General features: G+C 49.0%; 2 protein-coding genes and 1 long non-coding RNA gene across 20 annotated transcripts in view; 1 reads left to right on the top strand and 2 right to left on the bottom strand.

The window, feature by feature from the left end:
* The window catches only part of LZIC (leucine zipper and CTNNBIP1 domain containing), a 119,238-nt gene that overhangs the window by 57,384 nt on the left and 42,451 nt on the right, over window positions 1-19,403 (bottom strand). The window lies entirely within an intron of this gene.
* The window catches only part of CTNNBIP1 (catenin beta interacting protein 1), a 65,207-nt gene that overhangs the window by 41,759 nt on the left and 4,045 nt on the right, over window positions 1-19,403 (bottom strand). For 2 of the 18 annotated variants that reach the window (XM_077992562.1, XM_077992497.1), the window contains exon 1: window positions 7,900-8,073. The gene's annotated coding sequence lies outside the window, so the exon portion shown is untranslated. 18 annotated transcript variants of the gene reach the window in all.
* LOC144336530 (uncharacterized) lies at window positions 7,800-15,923 on the top strand. The gene is made up of 2 exons (XR_013408390.1): window positions 7,800-8,171; window positions 13,812-15,923. It is a non-coding gene; the product is annotated as an uncharacterized LOC144336530 (long non-coding RNA).

Below are 19,403 nucleotides of genomic sequence, written 5' to 3'. Positions count from 1 at the left end.
GGATGACACAGCTGAGGCTCAGAGAAGTATCCTGCCTGAGGCCATGGAGTAATAAGTGGTAAGCCTGGATCCAAAGCCGTGCTTTCCCTCTCTCCTAACTGCCCCTTCTGGCTCAGGAGTTGATAGACGCATTATCCATTTTAACTGAAATTAAAAGAAAAATCCGGGCCGGGCCCGGTGGCTCACGCCTGTAATCCCAGCACTTTGGGAGGCGGAGGCGGGCATATCAGGAGGTCAAGAGATTGCCAACACAGTAAAACCCTGTCTCTACTAAAATTACAAAAATTATCTGGGCATGGTGGTGCACGCCTGTAGTCCCAGCTACTCGAGAGGCTGGGCGGGAGAATTGCTTGAACCCAGGAGGCGGAGGCTGCAGTGAGCTGAGATCTCGCCACTGCACTCCAACCAGGCGATAGAGCACGACTCCGTCTCAAAAAAAAAAAAAAAAAAAGAAAAAGAAAAAGAAAAATCCACCTTACAGGAAAAAGAAAAACAGCTAGAGTCCAACCCACTGCCAATCAGAGATCAATTAGAAAATAAGATAAAGCTTACAATGATTATATACCAATACATATTAATTAATTAATTTTTTTTGAGACGGAGTCTCACATTGTCACCCAGGTTGGAGTGCAGTGATGCGATCTCGGCTCACTGTAACCTCCGACTCCCGGGTTCAAGTGATTATCCTGCCTCAGCCTCCCAATAGCTGGGATTACAGGCACCTGCCACCATACCCAGCTAATTTTTATATTCTTAGTAAAGACAGGGTTTCATCATGTTGGCTAGGCTGGTCTTGAAATCCTGACCTCAAGTGATCCACCTGCCTCGGCCTCCCAAAGTGCTGGGATTACAGGCATGAGCCACCACGCCCGGCTAATTAATTTTTAAAAAGAAAATATGGCCCGGGCGCAGTGGCTCATGCCTGTAATCCCAACGTTTTTGGAGGCTGAGGTAGGAGTATCGCTTGAGCCCCAGGAGGAGTTTCAGACCAGCCTGGGCAACATGGTAAGACATCATCTCTATAAAATTAAAAAAAAAAAAAAACAGTTGTGCATGGTGTGATGAGTCTGTAGTCCCAGCTACTGAGGTGAAAGAAGTGCTTGAGCCCAGGAGGTTGAGGCTGCAGTGAGCCAAGATCATGCCACTGTACTCCGACCTGGATGAAAGGGTAAGCAAGACCCTGTCTCTTAAAAAATAAAAAACTGGCCGGGCACGGTGGCTCACACCTGTAATCCCAGCACCTTGGGAGGCCAAGGCGGGCAGATCACCTGAGGTCAGGAGTTCGAGACCAGCCTAACAAACATGGTGAAACACCGTCTCTACTAAAAACACAAAATTAGCCAGGCGTGGTGGCACATGCTTGTGATCCCAGCTACTCGGGAGGCTGAGGCAGGAGAATCGCTTGAACCCGGGAGGCGGAGGTTGCGGTGAGCTGAGATCGCGCTATTGCACTCCAGCCTGGGCAACAAGAGCAAAACTCCATCTCATTTAAAAAAAAAAAAGTGGGCCGGGCGCGGTGGCTCAAGCCTGTAATCCCAGCACTTTGGGAGGCCGAGGCGGGTGGATCACGAGGTCAGGAGATCGAGACCATCCTGGCTGACACAGTGAAACCCCGTCTCTACTAAAAAATACAAAAAAGTAGCCGGGCGAGGTGGCGGGCGCCTGTAGTCCCAGCTACTGGGGAGGCTGAGGCAGGAGAATTGCGTGAACCCTGGAGGCGGAGCCTGCAGTGAGCTGAGATCCGGCCACTGCACTCCAGCCTGGGCAGCAGAGCGAGACTCCGTCTCAAAAAAAAAAAAAAAAAAAAAAAGTGGAGGCCCAGGCACAGTGGCTCACACCTGTAATCCCAGCACTTTGGGAGGCCGAGGCACGCGGCCTGAAAAACACAAAAAATTAGCTGGGTGGGAGGCTCTACTAAAAAAAAATAAAAATTAGCTGGGTGTGAGGCTGAGGCAGGAGAATCACTTGAGCCCAGGAGGCAGAGATTGCAGTGAGCCAAAATCACACCACTGCACTCCAGCCTGGCTGATAGAACAAGACTCCGTCTCAAAAAAATAAATAAATAAATAAGAAAGAAATGGTAATGTAAGGCAAGGGGGAGAGGCCCTGTGTCTGCATCACATCCCAGACCTCCCCATGTTAGCCACAGCCAGCGCTCCTCCAGTGGGGGCAGCCATGAAGCCCAAATGCAGGAGGGCCCTTTCCTCTCTGGCTACAGGTCTGCCGCCGTGGAAGTGATTCTGGAATTCTCAACAGTTTCCCCTCTGCACACTCCGAGCTCAGAGTAGCCCGCCTGTCCCCTTCACACAGTGCCACGCATGCTGTTCCAGATCCAGAGCCCTCTGACAAAGGCCCTTTGGGAAGGTTCTGGGAGCATTTAAATCAAATCCACCTGACCTGATACAATACAGCCTTGCAATGGCCAGAATGCAATGCTGCATCCAGCTAAGCCGCCTACCTACCACAGGAAAGGTACTGACAGGGCAACCAGGCTGGGAGGGAGGCACCTGGAAGCACTGGGGCATCCTCCTTTCCGTGAAGGGGCTCCTGTTCAGAGCAAGCTCTGCAGACCACCAGTAGGCATGCCACACACACCAAAGTGCTCCAGCACAGGCACAGACCTGCCTGGAGACGGCTTCCCCAGGACCTGCACGCCGGACAGGAAGCAAAAAGAAAGGGCCCCTTCTGTCCCTCCCACGCACAGAGGCAGGCGGTCAGATCCAAGCCTACCCTCATATTCCCTCTACAGCCGCGACTCTCAATGGGGGCGATTCTGCCCCACCGCAGAAATGTGGCAATATCTGGAGACAGTTTTGATTGTCACGACTAGTAGGATCCTGCTGGGTAGACGCCAGGATCAGTTCCCACCACCAATAATTATCCAGTCCCACGTCCGGAGAGCTGAGGGTAAGAAGCCCTGCTAGGCGGCCGTCTCGGAGCTGCCGATTGCACCAGGTTCCCTCCACATCTCTGGGCTTCTCCATCTGCTATGCTTTCCACTCAGAATTCCTTCCCTCCCTGATTGCTGAGACCAAGCCTCACGGACTGTACTCTGCCTCGAGGCCTGTGTCTGCACATCCACCTGCATTTCCTCCTCCCGCATCACCGCCCCAACGCTGCACCTGGATATCTGAGACATTTTCACCACCAGACTGGAAGCTCTCTGAGGAAGACCGCGGTGGTTTTAAGGCCTTTATAAGCCCCAGGGAACCTTATTCTCAGAAAAATACTAAAACTAACCCACATCTCTTATTAAATGTAATCCTCACATAACTCACAAGAGTAGAGGGAGTGATATATTTTTTTCCCACGTCGCCAATATTTTGTGGACCCTGGAAAAACTTGTAAGGCTCTGTGCTGAAGAATCTGGACAGGCGAGACACCACTGCTAGCCACAACTGGGGCTCTTCAAGTGCTGAAGTGAATGGGAACCATGAAGGAAGTGCCCCCAGCCTTTGAATGTCCTCACTTCAGATGATCCTAACACATCAAGGAGTTGGAGGAACCTGCATGTTCCTATAACTGGATTGGCATAAGGCATCTGTTTACATCTTCTGGTTTAAAACATTTATCCTTGTGATTCTGGCCCAGATCTCGCTGTCTCTCTAGTCCTGAACTGAGTGAAACCCACCTTTTTACAGAGAGGCAAGAGTACCTGGCAGGCTCGCTCTGACAGCCTCTTGTAATTCAGCTGAAAACAATGCAAACAGGAAGGCAAGTGGAGCCTGAGGAAGTTTTCTTGGCTGCCCCAGAACACTCAGGATCCTGGGCTATGTCCTCAGGCTCTACAGTTCTAACCAAGGTGACATGCTGGTGGAGGCGTTCTCTCTGCACAGTGGGGGAACAAGGACAGAAGGAAAGAAAGGCATCTTTCAGCTTAATTTTAAAAGAGATTCTTTTTTTCTTCCCAGAGAACAGCTGGAGCCCTGGAACCTGGCCAAGTCAGAGCCTGAGACCTGAAGTCAGGAACCAGCACGCCTACAAAATCCAGCCACCGATCTTCCTTTAATTCAGTCTGACTCATGACCTTCAGCCTCTGGCAGGTTCCAGAGGGGTTACTAATGCAGAATCCAGAGCCTTTGTCTATTTATAAGCCGATGGAAGGGCTAGAATCCTAGCTCTTGAGTGGGTACAAGCGCCCCCTCACTCCTGGGTATGAGGCCTCCCAGGCCTGACTGACCTTCCCCAAGGGCTGTGCACCCGGCAGGAAGCTTCCTGAGCAAAAGCATCAAAAGATCCTCTGTGTAAACTGGTGGGAGAGGAACTCTTTTTCTCTCCTGGGACACCAGAGAGGTCCCCAGCAAGCTGACGAAGTCCCTAAAGGGCAAATTAATTTGCATTTCTGTCAGTCTTCTTAGAGACTTAGAGGAGAGGCAAAGGGACCACTTCCAGACCTAGTCATTCCAGGGATGGAGCCTGGCCCAGAGGTTCTGGAGAGCGTGGGTCACCTCCAGAGAGCACAATCAGATTGGAAATTTCGACCTATGGAAGCTCCCTCAACCTCACCGTCAAAAGCTACGCCAGCTCAGCCGGGCGCAGCGGCTCACATCTGTAATCCCAACACTCTGGGAGGCCAAGGCGGGCGGATCACAAGGTCAGGAGATTGAGACCATCCTGGCTAACACGGTGAAACTCCGTCTCTACTAAAAATACCAAAAAAAATTTAGCTGGGTGTACTGGCAGGCGCCTGTAGTCCCAGCTACTCGGGAGGCTGAGGCAGGAGAATGGCGTGAACCCAGGAGGCAGAGCTTGCAGTGAGCCGAGATTGTGCCACTGCACTCCAGCCTGGGCAACAGAGCGAGACTCCATCTAAAAAAAAAAAAAAAAAAAAGCTATGCCAGCTCTTTGCATGGTCACAGCTTAAAATTTTAATTACATTGGGACATTTGACACGGTGCTATTTTTGGCAGGGGGCAGGCACTCACGTTTCACCACAAGGTACATAAGGTCCCTTCACTCTGAACCACACTGACATGTTCACGCCACCCCATTCCCACAAGGACAAGCCTCATCCTCAGAGACAGGTCTGGGCATGGCCCGGCCCTCCCAGTGCCTGAGGGTCACCCAGACCTTCTCAACAGTCACCTCTCTCTCCAGCTCTTCTCCCCTTACCCCATTCCCTCCATAGCTTTCCCTCATTAAAGCCTCTATAATTGGTTCAAATAAACAAGCTTCCTGAACTGAGTTCACTGCATCCCCTCAGAATCCCAGGGCTGGGAAACCCTCCAGCTTCCTGTGGTGAGGATTAGGTCATTAAATCAATCGGGTGGCTTGTAGGACTGTGCCCCCAGAAGCAGTCCTCTCCTCATCACCCGGCTCTGGGGATGGCCATCCTCGGGACCTGGCTGAGAGACCCCAGGTGCAGCCTCCTGGGGGAAACTCCTCCCAATCAAACTCTTAGGAAAGTAAGTTTTGCTGGGCACAATGGCAAACGCCTGTAACCCCAGCACTTTGGGAGACTGAGGTAGGAGAATTGCTTGAGTCCTGGACTTCAAAACCAGCCTGGGCAATATAGCAAGACCCCATCTCTTTCTTTCTTTCTTTTTTTTTTTTTTTTTTTTTGAGATGGGGTCTCGCTCTTTCCCTCTGTCACCCAGGCTGGTGTGCAGTGGCACAATCTCAGCTCACTGCAACCTCTGCCTTCCAGGCTCAAGCGATTCTTCTGCCTCAGCCTCCCAAGTAGTTGGGACTACAGGCGCATGCCACCATGCCCGGCTAATTTTATTTTGTATTTTTAGTAGAGACAGGGTTTTGCCATGTTGGCCAGGCTGATCTCAAACTGCTGACCTCATGTGATCTGCCCGCCTCAGCCTCCTAAAGTGCTGGGATTGTAGACGTGAGCCACCGTGCCTGTCCTCTACAAAAAATATTTAAAAGATTAGCTGGGTGCAGGCCAGGCGTGGTGGCTCACACCTGTAATCCCAGCACTTTGGGAGGCTGAGGTGGGCAGATCATGAGGTCAGGAGATCCAGACCATCCTGGCTAACACAGTGAAACCATCTCTACCAAAAAATACAAAAATTAGCCAGGCGTGGTGGTGGGCGCCTGTGGTCCCAGACACTTGGGAGGCTGAGGCAGGAGAATGGTGTGAACCCGGGAGGCGGAGCTTGCAGTGAGCCGAGATTGCGCCACTGCACTCCAGCCTGGGGGACAGAGTGAGACTCCGTCTCACAAAAAAAAAAAGATTAGCTGGGTGCAGTGGTGTGCACCTGTAGGCCCAGTTACTTGGGAGGCTGAGGTGGGAGAATCCCATGAGCCCAGGAGTCTGAGGTTACAGTGAGCTACGATCACACCACTGCACCCCCGCCTGGCAACAGAACAAGACCCTGTCTCCAAAAAGAAAAAAAAAAAAGAAAAGAAGTTTTAAGGCCACTGCCTCTTTCCAACAGGCTGTCAGCATAAAGGTATGTGTTAATTTGCATAAAGATATAGGTGTATCTGTTTACTTCGCAAATACACCCATCTGTGCTACAGGGGCCATGGTTCCTGGCTCCACGCATCACATGAGCCACACTGCCTGCTTGTTTGGGTGATTGCTTCTGCTCTACTAAGCAGGAGGTGACCTTCCCGATCCTTCCCCCTCCAGCTACCTCGGAACAAAACATAATCCAAGGAAGGAGGAAACCTCCCCCTAAGAGGCTGTTGAGGACTCAGTTTCCTTCCTCTCCAAATGTTTAACAAGCTAATAATCAAAATCAACAATGCTTTAAACAAAGACCCCTTCAGAATCTCCCGTGTGCTTATCCCATTAACTTACTGGGGGAAATGGTGTCAGGACAAAAACTCCCGATGGGTCACAAGGCCTTGTCCAGTCTGAAGGCAAGGACAGTGGCAGCTGGAGCTGAAGGGAAGGAAGATCAGAAAAGAGCACTTGCCCCAGGAGAGGGGAAAATACAGCACCTGATACAATAGGAATCCACCCACAAACCCTGGAGGGTTTCGTTCAAGGTTAAAGCCACCACAGACAAGCTCAGGAGAGTGGCCACAGGGACAGCCAGTGTAAAGTCTCCAAGAAACTGTCCCCAGTCACAATGGGTGCAGGCATGAACACCCAGATCTGGGCACACCCTGGCAAACTAGCTCAGGAGATGAACCACCATCACCCATTTGTAATGAATGACATCCCCTTTCCCAAAGCCGCGAAACTGTTAGTCACCAAACCACAGAAAGGAAGCAGAAGCTTCTGGCAAAACTGGTCTGTTAAGAGTTCCCCTGGCAAAAAGACTCCAGTTTTTCCAGGCCAACGACTCGCCCAAGACTGTCACATTTTACAAAATGAAACCCAGCAGTCTTCACAAGCCCATATCCAAAGAATGTAAGCAGGACCTGCCTTCCAGCAAAAACTCTCCATTGAGAGGAAAAAGCTTATCTCAAGGGTCACTGGAAGAAGGTTAATTACATGACACATTAGCTTGATGATTAAGATGATTTCTGAGGATTAAGCCATTGTTTAAGTCCCAGAGAACAAAACTTCCTTGCCGATTTCCTTAAAGCACATAATGCAATGTTAAAAAACAAAAACAAAACCAAAAAAGGCATCAACGCACAGGACAAAGCATGCTAGGTCTTACCTGCTTCTAGAAAAGTCATTGAAGTCTGCCAGAAAGATACTAATCACAAAAACTTCAAAATCCAAAAAAAGAATAACTCACCCAAAAAAAAAACTTCCTAAGAGAGAGGGAAACTGACTATTGTACATGCTGTAAAAGGACAAAGAAACCAGAAATCCAGGACAATAACCCAGGAGGGCCAGGGCAACCAAAGGACCTGCAATCAAAATCAATTCCAGATGGAACAAAGTTGGTTTTTTTTTTTTTTTTTCCCCTCCTCACCTTTTTCTTTTGAAAAATTCCAAAGCCACAGAAGAGCTAAAAGAATAGTACAAGAACATCCACGTACCTTGCCCCGGGAGTCCCACTGTTCACATTTTGCTATATATGTCTTATGCCTCTGTGCTGTGGGTATGTGTCAACGTACAAACACTGCTGCTTTTCCTGAACCATCTCAAAGTCAACTGCAGAGATCATGGTACCTGGCTAATGCCTCAGCACAGATCTCCTGAGGCTATTCTCCTACATAACCACAATACCATTATCACCCCAAGGAATTTTTGTTTGTTTGGTTTTGTTTTTTGAAACAGTGTCTCGCTCTGTCGCACAGGGTGGAGTGCAGTGGCACGATCGCAGCTCGCTGCAGCCTCAACATCCAGGGCTCAAGTGATCCTCCCCTCTCAGCCTCCTGAGTAGCTGGGATTACAGGTGTACACAACCACACCTGGCTATTTCTTTTTTCTTTTCTTTTGAGACAGGGTCTCACCCTGTCATCCAGGCTGGAGTGTAGTGGCACAATCTCAGCTCACTGCAACCTCCATCTCTCAGGTTTAAGCGATCCTCCCACCTCAGCCTCCCAAGTAGCTAGGCCTACAGGCGTGCACTACCATGCCCAGCTAATTTTTATACTTTTTGTAGAAATGGGGTTTCACCATGTTGCCCAGGCTAGTTTTGTTTTCTGTTTGTTTGAAACAGAGTCCCACTCTGTCACCCAAGCTGGAGTGCAGCGGCCCAATCTCAGCTCACTGCAATCTCTCCCTCCCAGGTTCAAGAGATTTTTCTGCCTCAGTCTCCTGACTAGCTAGGATCACAGGTGTGCACCACCATGCCCGGCTATTTTATTTTTTTGAGACAGAGTCTCGCTCTGTCCCCCAGGCTGGAGTGCAGTGGTGCAACCTCGGCTCACTGCAAACTCCGCCTCCAAGGTTCATGCCATTCTCCTGCCTCAGCATCCAGAGTAGCTGGGACTACAGGCGCCCGCCACCATGCCTGGCTAATTTTTTGTATTTTCAGTAGAGACGGGGTTTCATCGGGTTAGACAGGATGGTCTCGATCTCCTGACCTTGTGATACGCCCGCCTTGGCCTCCCAAAGTGCTGGGATTACAGGCGTGAACCACAGCGCAGGGTCTGTTTTGTTTTTGAGACAGAGTCTTCCTCTGTCACCCAGGCTGGAGTGTAGTGGCACAATTGCAGCTCACTGCAACCTCCGCCTACTGGGTTCCAGCAATTCTCCCGCCTCAGCCTCCCAAGTAGATGGGATTACAGGCACCCACCACCATGCCCAGCTAACTTTTGTATTTCAGTAGAGATGGGGTTTTGCCATGTTGGGCAGGCTGGTTTTGAACTCCTGACCTCAGGTGATCTGCCTGCCTCAGTCTCCTAAAGTGCTGGGATTACAGGTGTGAGCCACCATGCCCCGCCTAGTTTTGTTTTCTTTTCTTTTTTTTTTTTTTTTTTTTGAGACACCCAGCCTAGTTTTGTTGTGTTTTTTGTTTTTTTTTTTTTTTTTTTTTGAGACGGAGTCTCGCTCTGCCGCCCGGGCTGGAGTGCAGTGGCTGGATCTCAGCTCACTGCAAGCTCCGCCTCCCGGGTTCCCGCCATTCTCCTGCCTCAGCCTCCCGAGTAGCTGGGACTACAGGCGCCGCCACCTCGCCCGGCTAGTTTTTTGTATTTTTTAATAGAGACGGGGTTTCACCGTGTTAGCCAGGAGGGTCTCGATCTCCTGACCTCGTGATCTGCCCGTCTCGGCCTCCCAAAGTGCTGGGATTACAGGCTTGAGCCACCGCGCCCAGCGTTTTGTTGTGTTTTATTTTTCTTTTCTGAGATGGGGTCTCACTCTGTCGCCAGGCTAGAGTGCAGTGGCATGGTCTCGGCTCACTGCAACCTCCGCCTCCTGGGTTCAAGCAATTCCACTGCCTCAGTCTCTCGAGTAGCTGGGACTACAGGTGTGCGCCAGCATGCCCAGCTAATTTTTTGTATTTTTAGTAGAGACAGGATTTCACCATGTTGGCCAGGCTAGTCTCGAACTCCTGACCTCGTGATCCGCCCTCCCTGGCCTCCCAAAGTGCTGGGATTACAGGCGTGAGCCACTATACCTGGGCTTGTTTTCTTTTTTAAGAGATGGGTCTTGCTACATTGCCCAGGCTGGTCTTGAACTCCTGGCCTCAAGCAATCCTCCTGCCTCTGCCTCCAAAAGTGCTGGGATTACAGGTGTGAGCCACCATGCCCAGCCTTCCCAAGGAATTTAATATTGACCTAGTAGTATCTTTGATATTCACCCCGTATCCAAATTTCCCCAATTCCCCCTCCCCATCAATTTGGCCTTTACTTGTGTTTAATCCAGGACTGGATCAAGGATCTCAGTTGCATTTGGTTCCCATGCTTTTCAACCTACTTAATCTAGAATGGTTTAGCAGCTTTTCTATCAGGGTATTAACATTTTTTAGAGTCCAGGACCCTTGTCTTTAGGATGTTCCACAATCTGGATTTGGCCAATTGTTCCTTAAACACTTTCACAAGAAATTATGTAGCTGATGTATCAGTGTTCCATTAGAAGTGCATAATGCCAGTTTGCGCCAATTCTGGTGATGCTGGTTTTGATACCTTGGATTTGGATCAAAGTTTTAAATGTATAAAACATGGAGTGAATGTATTAGAGGGAAACACAGGCAAAGAAAACAGTGGGAGAAGAAAATATGAAATGAAACCTAGAAGTCAGCCGGGTACAGTGGCTCATGCCTGCAATCCCAGCACTTTGAGATGCCAAGGTGGGTAGATCACCTGAGGTCAGGAGTTCGAGAGCAGCCTGGCCAACATGGTGAAACCCCATCTCTACTAAAAATATAAAAATTAGGCCGGCCACAGTGGCTCACGCCTGTAATCCCAGGACTTTGGGAGGCAGAGGCAGGCAGATCCCAAGGTCAGGAGTTCAAGACCAGCCTGACTAACATGGTGAAACCCAGTCTCTACTAAAAAATACAAAAATTGGCCGGGTACGGCGGCTCACGCCTTTAATCCCAGCACTTTGGGAGACCGAGGCGGGCGGATCACAAGGTCAGGAGTTCGAGACCAGCCTGGTCAAAATGGTAAAACCTCGTTTCTACTAAAAATACAAAAATTAGCCAGGCATGGTGGCACGTTCCTGTAGTCCCAGCTACTCAGGGGGCTGAGGCAGAAGAATCACTGGAACCCAGGAGGCCGAGGTTGCAGTAAGCTGAGATCGTGCCACTGCACTCCAGCCTGGGTGACAGAGCAAGACTCTGTCTCAAACAAAAATAATACGAAAATTGGCCTGGCGTGGTGGCTCATGCCTATAATCCCAGCACTTTGGGAAGCCGAGGTGGACAGATCACAAGGTCAGGAGATCGAGACCATCCTGGCTAACATAGTGAAACTCCATCTCTACTAAAAATACAAAAAAAAAAAAAAAAAAAGCCGGGCATGGTGGCTGGCACCTGTAGTCCCAGCTTCTCAGGAGGCTGAGGCAGGAGAATCGCGAGAACCTGGGAGGCGGAGCTTGCAGTGAGCTGAGATCAAGCCACTGCACTCCAGCCTGGGCGACAGTGTGAGACTCTGTCTCAAAAAAAAAAAAAAAAAAACCTATGAAAATTAGCCGGGCATGGTGGCGCGCTACTCTGGAGGCTGAGGCAGGAGAATCGCTTGAACCCAGAAGGCAGAGGTTGCAGTGAGCTGAGATCGCGCCACTGCACTCCAGTCTGGGCAACAGAGTGAGACTCTGTCTCAGAAATAAATAAATAAATAAATAAATTTCAAAAGAAACCTAGAAGTCATATTTAAAAATCTGATTATATGAAAATCAAAAACTCTGCATGAAAAAAATATATAATTAAAAGAACAGTGGGCCGGGCACAGTGGCTCATGCCTGTAATCCCAGCACTTTGGGAGGTCAAGGTGGGCAGATCACGAGGTCAGGAGATCGAGACCATCCTGGCCAACATGGTGAAACCCCATCTCTACTAAAAATACAAAAATTATCTGGGTGTGGTGGCACATGCCTGTAATCCCAGCTACTCAGGAGGCTGAGGCAGAAGAATCTGTGGAACCTGGGATTCGGAGGTTGCAGTGAGTCGAGATCGTGCCACTGCACTCCAGCCTGGCAACAGAGTGAGACTCTGTCTCAAAAAGGTTAAAAAAAAAAGAACAGTGACAATTTGGCGAAAATATATATAACACATATCACAGCCATAGGACAAACTTCCTTAATATATTAAAAAAACCTGTAAATCAATAAGAAAAAGACTGTAAACTTAAAAAAGAAATGGGGAAACAATACACAGTTGTCCCTTAATATCCATGGGGGACAGGCTCCAGGACCCCTACACAGAAACCAAAGTCCACAGATGCTCTAGTCCCTTATATAAAGTGACACAGTATTTGTACGTAACCTATGCACATCCTGCCATATACTTTAAATCATCTCCAGATTATTCATAGTACCTGATAACACATAAATACTATGTAAATAGCACTATATTGGTTTTTTACTTGTATTATTTGTTGTTGTATTGTTATATTTTGGTTTTTCCCTGAATATTTTTTGAATTTAATTTCATTTTATTTTTTATTATTAAAAAATTTTTTTTTACTTCCATAGGTTTTGGTGTTTGGTTACATGAGTAAGTTCTTTAGTGGTGATTCGTGAGAATTTTTCCTGAATATTTTTGTGGTTGGTTTAATCCATAGACGTGGAACCTGAGAATATGGAAGGCTGATAAGAGATGGTTCATAAGCGGCCTTAAAAATATAAAATGAGGCCGGGCACGGTGGCTCAAACCTGTAATCCCAGCACTTTGGGAGGCCGAGACGGGCGGATCACGAGGTCAGGAGATCAAGACCATCCTGGCTAACACAGTGAAACCCCGTCTCTACTAAAAAATACAAAAAACTAGCCGGGCGAGGTGGCGGGCGCCTGTAGTCCCAGCTACTTGGGAGGCTGAGGCAGGAGAATGGCGTGTACCCGGGAGGCGGAGCTTGCAGTGAGCTGAGATCCAGCCACTGCACTCCAGCCTGGGCGACAGAGCATGACTCCGTCTCAAAAAAAAAAAAATATATATATATATAAAATGAGCCAGGCGCGGTGGCTCAAGCCTGTAATTCCAGCACTTTGGGAGGCTGAGACGGGCGGATCACGAGGTCAGGAGATCGAGACCATCCTGGCTAACACAGTGAAACCCCGTCTCTACTAAAAAATACAAAAAACTAGCCGGGCGTGGTGACACATGGCTGTAGTCCCAGCTACTTGGGAGGCTGAGGCAAGGGAATCACTTGAACCAGGGAGGCGGAGGTTGCAGTGAGCTGAGATCGCACCACTGCACTCCAGCCTGGCAACAGAGCAAGACTCCGTATCAAAAAAAAAAAAAAAAAAAAAAAAAAAAAAAGGCCTGGCATGGCGGCTCACGCCTGTAATCCCAAAACTTTGGGAGGCCGAGGCGAGTGGATCACCTGAGATCAGGGGTTCAAGACCAGCCTAGCCAACATGGCGAAGCCCCACCTTTACTAAAACTACAAAAATTAGCTGAGCCTGGTGGTGCGTGCCTATAATCCCTGGTACTCGGGAGGCTGAGGCAGGAGAATCCCTCGAACCCAGGAGGCAGAGGGTGAAGTGAGCCAAGCTTGCACCACTACACTCCAGCCTGGACAACAAGACTCTGTCTCAAGAAAAAAAAAAAAAAATCAATAGAATGCCATTAAAATGAGTGAGGTGGAGGCCGGGTGCGGTGGCTCACGCTTGTAATCCCAGCACTTTGGAAGGCTGAGGCAGGCAGATCACAAGGTCAGGAGATTGAGACCATCCTGGCTAACAAGGTAAAACCTCATCTCTACTAAAAATACAAAAAATTTAGCGCAGCATGGTGGCATGTGCCTGTGGTCCCAACGACTTGGGAGGCTGAGATGGGAGGATCACTTGAGCCTGGGAGGTTGAGGCTGCAGTGAGCTGTGATCGTGCCACCACACTCCAGCCTGGGCAAATGATGTTTTAAATGAAGTGGAATGGGGTCAGATGAGAATGAAAGAACATCCTTCATCTGAGTGGTCCTGCCAGTGCAGTGCGGTGCCTGATGCTAAGCACTTCAATCTCCACTGTCACCACTCATGGACCTAATAGGCCACTCCTCTTTAGAGGAGATTAGGAAGTGAGAGTGGGAAGCCAGCACCCAAAGCAAACACAAGGCAAACGGGCAAACATGACCCCTTGTGCCAGTGGCAGCAGACCTCAGGAGCGGGGAAGGAGCCAGGGCTCTGCACTGCTCCGGCTGCCTGAGCTCCCTTACATCCCACCACAAGCTCTGGAAGACTGCTCTGTGCAGGAAAGCAGAACTGGGGGCCAGCTTGCTTGCCTGTAAGCCCCACCATGTCTTCCAAAAAATCACCAGCACCTCATCTTCCTGCAACTCCAGCGACTGGCCAGAGGAAGGCTATGTGCCCCTGCAGGCTGTGGGCAGTGCCAACAGTATTAACACACACAGAAGGAGAAGGACCCTTTGCCTCAGTCCAGAAGCCGAGTATGAGCACACGCTCAGGAACAGGCTCACACGGCCTAGCCAGAGCTGACCTTGGCAGGTACTTTTGCTCCCTTCTTGGTAAGTAAAATGGGATTATTCAGGGGCTCAGACCCACCACTTCACCAGCTTAAGTGCTACCAGTACTAACAAGCTTCACGTATTTAAATCACACCCCAGGTCCCTCCCCAACACACAAAAAAGAAATGTAAAATTACAGAGAATCATTAAAATGTCATCTACCTGGAAAGAATAAAAGCAATCTAGAAGTTCAGAAACAGGTCTCATTTCATATTCCTGCAGCAAAAGGATATTTAGGATATTTGGCAAGGGTGCAAGTCAGGGTCAGGATGGGTCTCCGGGAAGCTAGAGCTGCCTGAGGCAGGTGGCTGTGAGGCCTATCTGGACAGGGAGGTCAAGGCTAAGCATCTCCTTGGAAACCAGTCCAAGGTTTGCCTGGTGATTGATCAGGAAGAACGGGGTGGGGCCCACATTATGTGAGGTGTTTGATCCACAAGGGACCTAATCTTTGCAGGAAGCCTTTTGCTGGCAGAATCTAGGACTTCAGGGGTGGCAACTTCATCTGCCCTGGGGTGGTTATTCAGTTCAGGTCAAGGACATTGACCACACGATTCCAGCAGCAGAAAACATGTGGGCTGGACACTTGGGTGCTACTCAGGCCTGAAAAAACACCTTAATTGGAGCTGGCTCTCAAAGCCTCCTCCCCAGCTCTCCACGTGGGAGACGATGTGGAAGTGGGTCACAATCTTCCAGCTAAAACAGCCTCACTGCAGGCTCCAATCACACTTGAAGATGTCCAGGTGCACGGAGTGACCTGGCCTCCTCGCTGTGCAGGCCTTGCCCTCCTAATCAGATGCTGGATGCTGCTGCCCCGCCCCTCAGCTTGAAGGGGGCAGCTGTTTAGCACCAGGAGTGCTATGTACAGTGACATGACAAGGGCTGGTGAAAATAACATCGCACGAAGATACGCCTCGCTGTCCTGGCACCCTCCTCTCACTTCAAATGTGGGTAGCTGCCTCTGCCAGCCCTATGCCCTCTCCACCCAGCCCTGGCTGGAGGGCGAGAGGAACACTGTGTGCTTTCACATGAACTGCTTGCTAGACCTCCCTGACCTTGGTCTTTGAAGACAGCTGAAGGCCTGGTGCTTGAGGAAGAAAGAACCCTGCCCCCACTCTAATCTGCATATATTGACCCAAAATGGAGTAGGAGACATAGGTGTCCACGTGCACCAGTTCCTCCAGGAACCCTATGAGTACTGCGGAGAGCCCGCCGGCCACCATATGCCTGCTTTCCAAAGTTGGCAGGGAGAGATGTAGATGTGTCGGGCAGGAAGAGAACTCTGCAGGGACAAGGTCTGGCAGCCGTTACATAAGAAGCGCACCGTGTTAGTGGCAGAGCTTCAAAATCCACAGCCCCAAGCAACAACTTTGAAAAGAAATCCTCAATATGAGCATTTCTCCCTGACTTAAACCCCAGTAACAAAGGGTTAAGGCTTTAAGTGGGAAGGGAGTTCTTGCTAACCATGGCTCCCAAGGTGTGCACTGTTTCTCAAGATGTCCATACCAAGTACAGCTTCTGTTACGGGACACGGAAGGGCTCTAATCGTTTAACTCTTCCCTTGCTCTTCTGGAAAGCCAACCCAGCCCCCGACCTTAATGTCCACTCAGGGCACGTAGCCACTGGGACTGGCATGTGCATCTGGAGATCATGTCCTGACTCTCTCCTAAGAGTTCAAAGCACTCTCATCAAATCATTCTTTCTTCATTCACATGATCCCAACTATATAACAAGCCTCGTGGTTCTATATTAAGAGCCTGGTATGGGGAAAAACTTTTTTTTTTTTTTTTTTTTTGAGACAGAGTCTCACTCTATCGCCCAGGCTGGAGTGCAGTGGTGCAATCTCAGCTCACTGCAACCTCCACCTCCCGTGTTCAAGCAATTTTCCTGCCTCAGCTTCCCAAGTAGCTGGGACTACAGGTGCCCGCCACCATGCCAGGCTAATTTTTTTTTTTTTTGAGGCGGAGTCTTGCTCTGTCGCCCAGGCTGGAGTGCAGTGGCGCAATCTTGGCTCACTGCAAGCTCCGCCTCCTGGGTTCACGCTATTCTCCTGTCTCAGCCTCCCCAGTAGCTGGGACTACAGATGCCTGCCACCGCTCCCGGCTAATTTTTGTATTTTTAGTAGAGACGGGGTTTCACTGTGGTCTCGATCTCCTGACCTCGTGATCCGCCCGCCTCGGCCTCCCAAAGTGTTGGGATTACAGGCGTGAGCCGCCGCGCCCAGCCAATTTTTTGTATTTTCAGTACAGACGGGGTTTCACCATGTTAGCCAGGATGGTCTCAATCTCCTGACCTCATGATCCACCTGCCGTGGCCTCCCAAAGTGCTGGGATTACAGGCGTGAGCCACCACACCCAGCCGTGGAAGAACTATTTTTATCCTGCTTACCACAATATTCCTAGTATCTATGATGGTGTCCAGATTGTAATAAAGCCTCAATAAATATTTATTAATTGAATCAATGGGTCATTAGAAGGAAGGAAGGAGGGGAGGAAGGGAGGAGTAATGGAAGACAACCGCCACTTCTTGGTGTCTCTGTGCTCCTGGCTCATAAAACACATCAGAACCAAGATTAGAAACCACGTCTTTTAACCCCCTCTTGGCCCTGCCATCAGGGGTCGTCAATCATGTTACGATGCACAGAACACACCCCTGTTTACAGGAGCTTACACACTGCAACACAGCCATGCAAAATGAAGCCACAGGTACGACCCTCAATCCTTCAGAAACTTCAAAAGGGGAGAACAATGTTTTTCTCCAGCTATCCCCCACAGAAGGACACCCTTCCCTCTGGGGACTGTTGTCTTTCCCTTTTTAACAAGGCTTCATGGAGGACCAGAGCATAATAGGTCTTTAATAACTGAGTATAACAGTAGTTGGTACTCAGTTCCCTTTCATGAAAGAAGTTCAAAAGCACTTTGGCTCAAACACCATCATGCCCCTGGGAACTACAAAGGTACAAGTATCATTATTCCCATTTACAGTCAGGGAAAGTAAAGCAAAGGGAGGTTAATTAGCTTGCCCAGGGTCAGACAAGACAGGGAAAGGGCCTAGGATTCAAACCCTTTGGAGCAGCCCGCAAGTTAACTCTGACTACCCTAAGAATGTCACCTACGTTGGGCTTAAGGGAGACTTTTCTTTCTTCTCTATGGTTTCTGCTGAGAATCAGTATATGACATGGTGCTCAGAGATCTGCTTGGGAGTCACACTGCCTGGTTTGAATCTGATTCTGTTCCCAACTAGCTCGACCTCAAACACTTTACTTAACATTTCGAGGCCTCAGCTTCTTAACATACAAAATGGTAATAATGGTATGTATCTCAGAAACCATGAGGATGAAATGAGACAGTGTATGTAAAATGCCCCTATCATTCCCTTTCTCATTTTCTAAATGAGCACATATCTCTCTCATAATAAGAAAACCAGCTACATGAGAAAAAGCTTGCACTCACTCTGTGTTTAGTTTTTACAAGGCTACAAATGACATATGACTAGCAGGCATTTCAGATTCTGCCAATAAAATGCCCCAGGACTCCGAAAGTGACCTGCAGCACAAGCGTCCTATTTGATTCCCACTAACTCGCGTTGGTCTCTCAAGGTTAGCAGAGCAAGTGACATCGTGGACAATAACTGATGATGGGAGGACCAAAAAGGGATCTGAAAAGCTGGCCAACGGCACTCAGTCTAAAGAGGCCCACTCTGGATTCCTGGTGAGTGGAGTCCCTGGGTTTGAAATGCCATTTCTCTCAGTCCTCTGCGGAGTTACCCAACTCCGCCCAACCCAGACAAAAGACAGCCAATGCTTTCTAGGTGCCATTGTGTTCCTAATCAAGTAATCAAACAGGAGATGGTCAGAGGTGTCAGTCTGGCCCAACCCTCTAGAGAGGGGCCTGGTGATAGCAGGGACTGGCAGAGAAGTGGGGATGGGGTGGGGGTAGGAAAGCTGTCCAGTCAATCTTGGTATACTCCCAACAAAGAAACTGTGATATATATGTATGTGTGCCTCTGATGCATTTATAAAGAATGGCTGCAAAACTCCAAGACTACTTAAGAGTCACTGCCAAGATAAGAAGCTTTAACTCACACAGAGAGGAGCAGAGAACACAGACATTCCACTGTAGACGACGAGCTGCTAAGCACTGGCAACACTCATTCATTCAACTCAAGAAATGTCTGCTGATGACTTAGGGACTTAGAAAAAAGCTCAATAAAATGCAGGACACAGAGACACACAAACCAGGACCGTCATCAACCTAGCTGATGCTTCCCTCATCTTCAGGGGACCAGGCCAGAGAAATGAGGAACCTGATGGGAAGAAACTCAATACTCTAGCTGGCCTCCAAAAGCCTCCCAGGACAAGGAGAGCCTCTCCCAGCTGCTCTTCCTAATGTCCTGTTCTGTCTTTTAGTGTGGACTCAAATATTCTCCTAGACCCCCAGGAAAAGTTCCTATTCAGTGACTTCCCACTGTTCAGAATTCAAGAGTAAAATCCAAACTCCTTGCCACAGCCACAAATGTGGCCCCTGCTGATTCATCGCTAACCACACTCCAGCCCCTCTGGGTTGATCATTCTTGCAGTCCTCTCTGACCACAAAGCTGTCCCCCTGGATCACCATCCATGTCTCCCAAAAGCCACCTTCTCAGAGCTAAAGTTATGACCCTAACCCTCATCCCAGCCACTTTCCATCTTCTGTTTTATTTTCCCCCGCATCTCTTTCACCACCCTACATTCTTTTGTTGACTCGTTTATTTGTTTACTATCTGTCTCTCCCACTAGAAGATAAACTTCATAAGAGCATGCATCTTAAAGATCTTGTTCTTGGCTATGTCCGTAGCATCCGCAACAGTGCCTAGGACATAGCTGCTCAATAAGTCATTCAATTCAACAAGTATTTTCAGAGTACTACAAAGTTTAGGTACCAGATTATAAGAGTAAACAAAAAGAGACAAAAATCTCTGCTCTCAAAGAGCTTA

The sequence above is a fragment of the Macaca mulatta genome, chromosome 1, assembly GCF_049350105.2.
Source record: "Macaca mulatta isolate MMU2019108-1 chromosome 1, T2T-MMU8v2.0, whole genome shotgun sequence".
NCBI classification, from domain to species: Eukaryota; Metazoa; Chordata; class Mammalia; order Primates; family Cercopithecidae; genus Macaca; species Macaca mulatta.
Note: the sequence above shows the minus strand (reverse complement) of the source record. Positions and strands in the feature narration are given on the sequence as shown.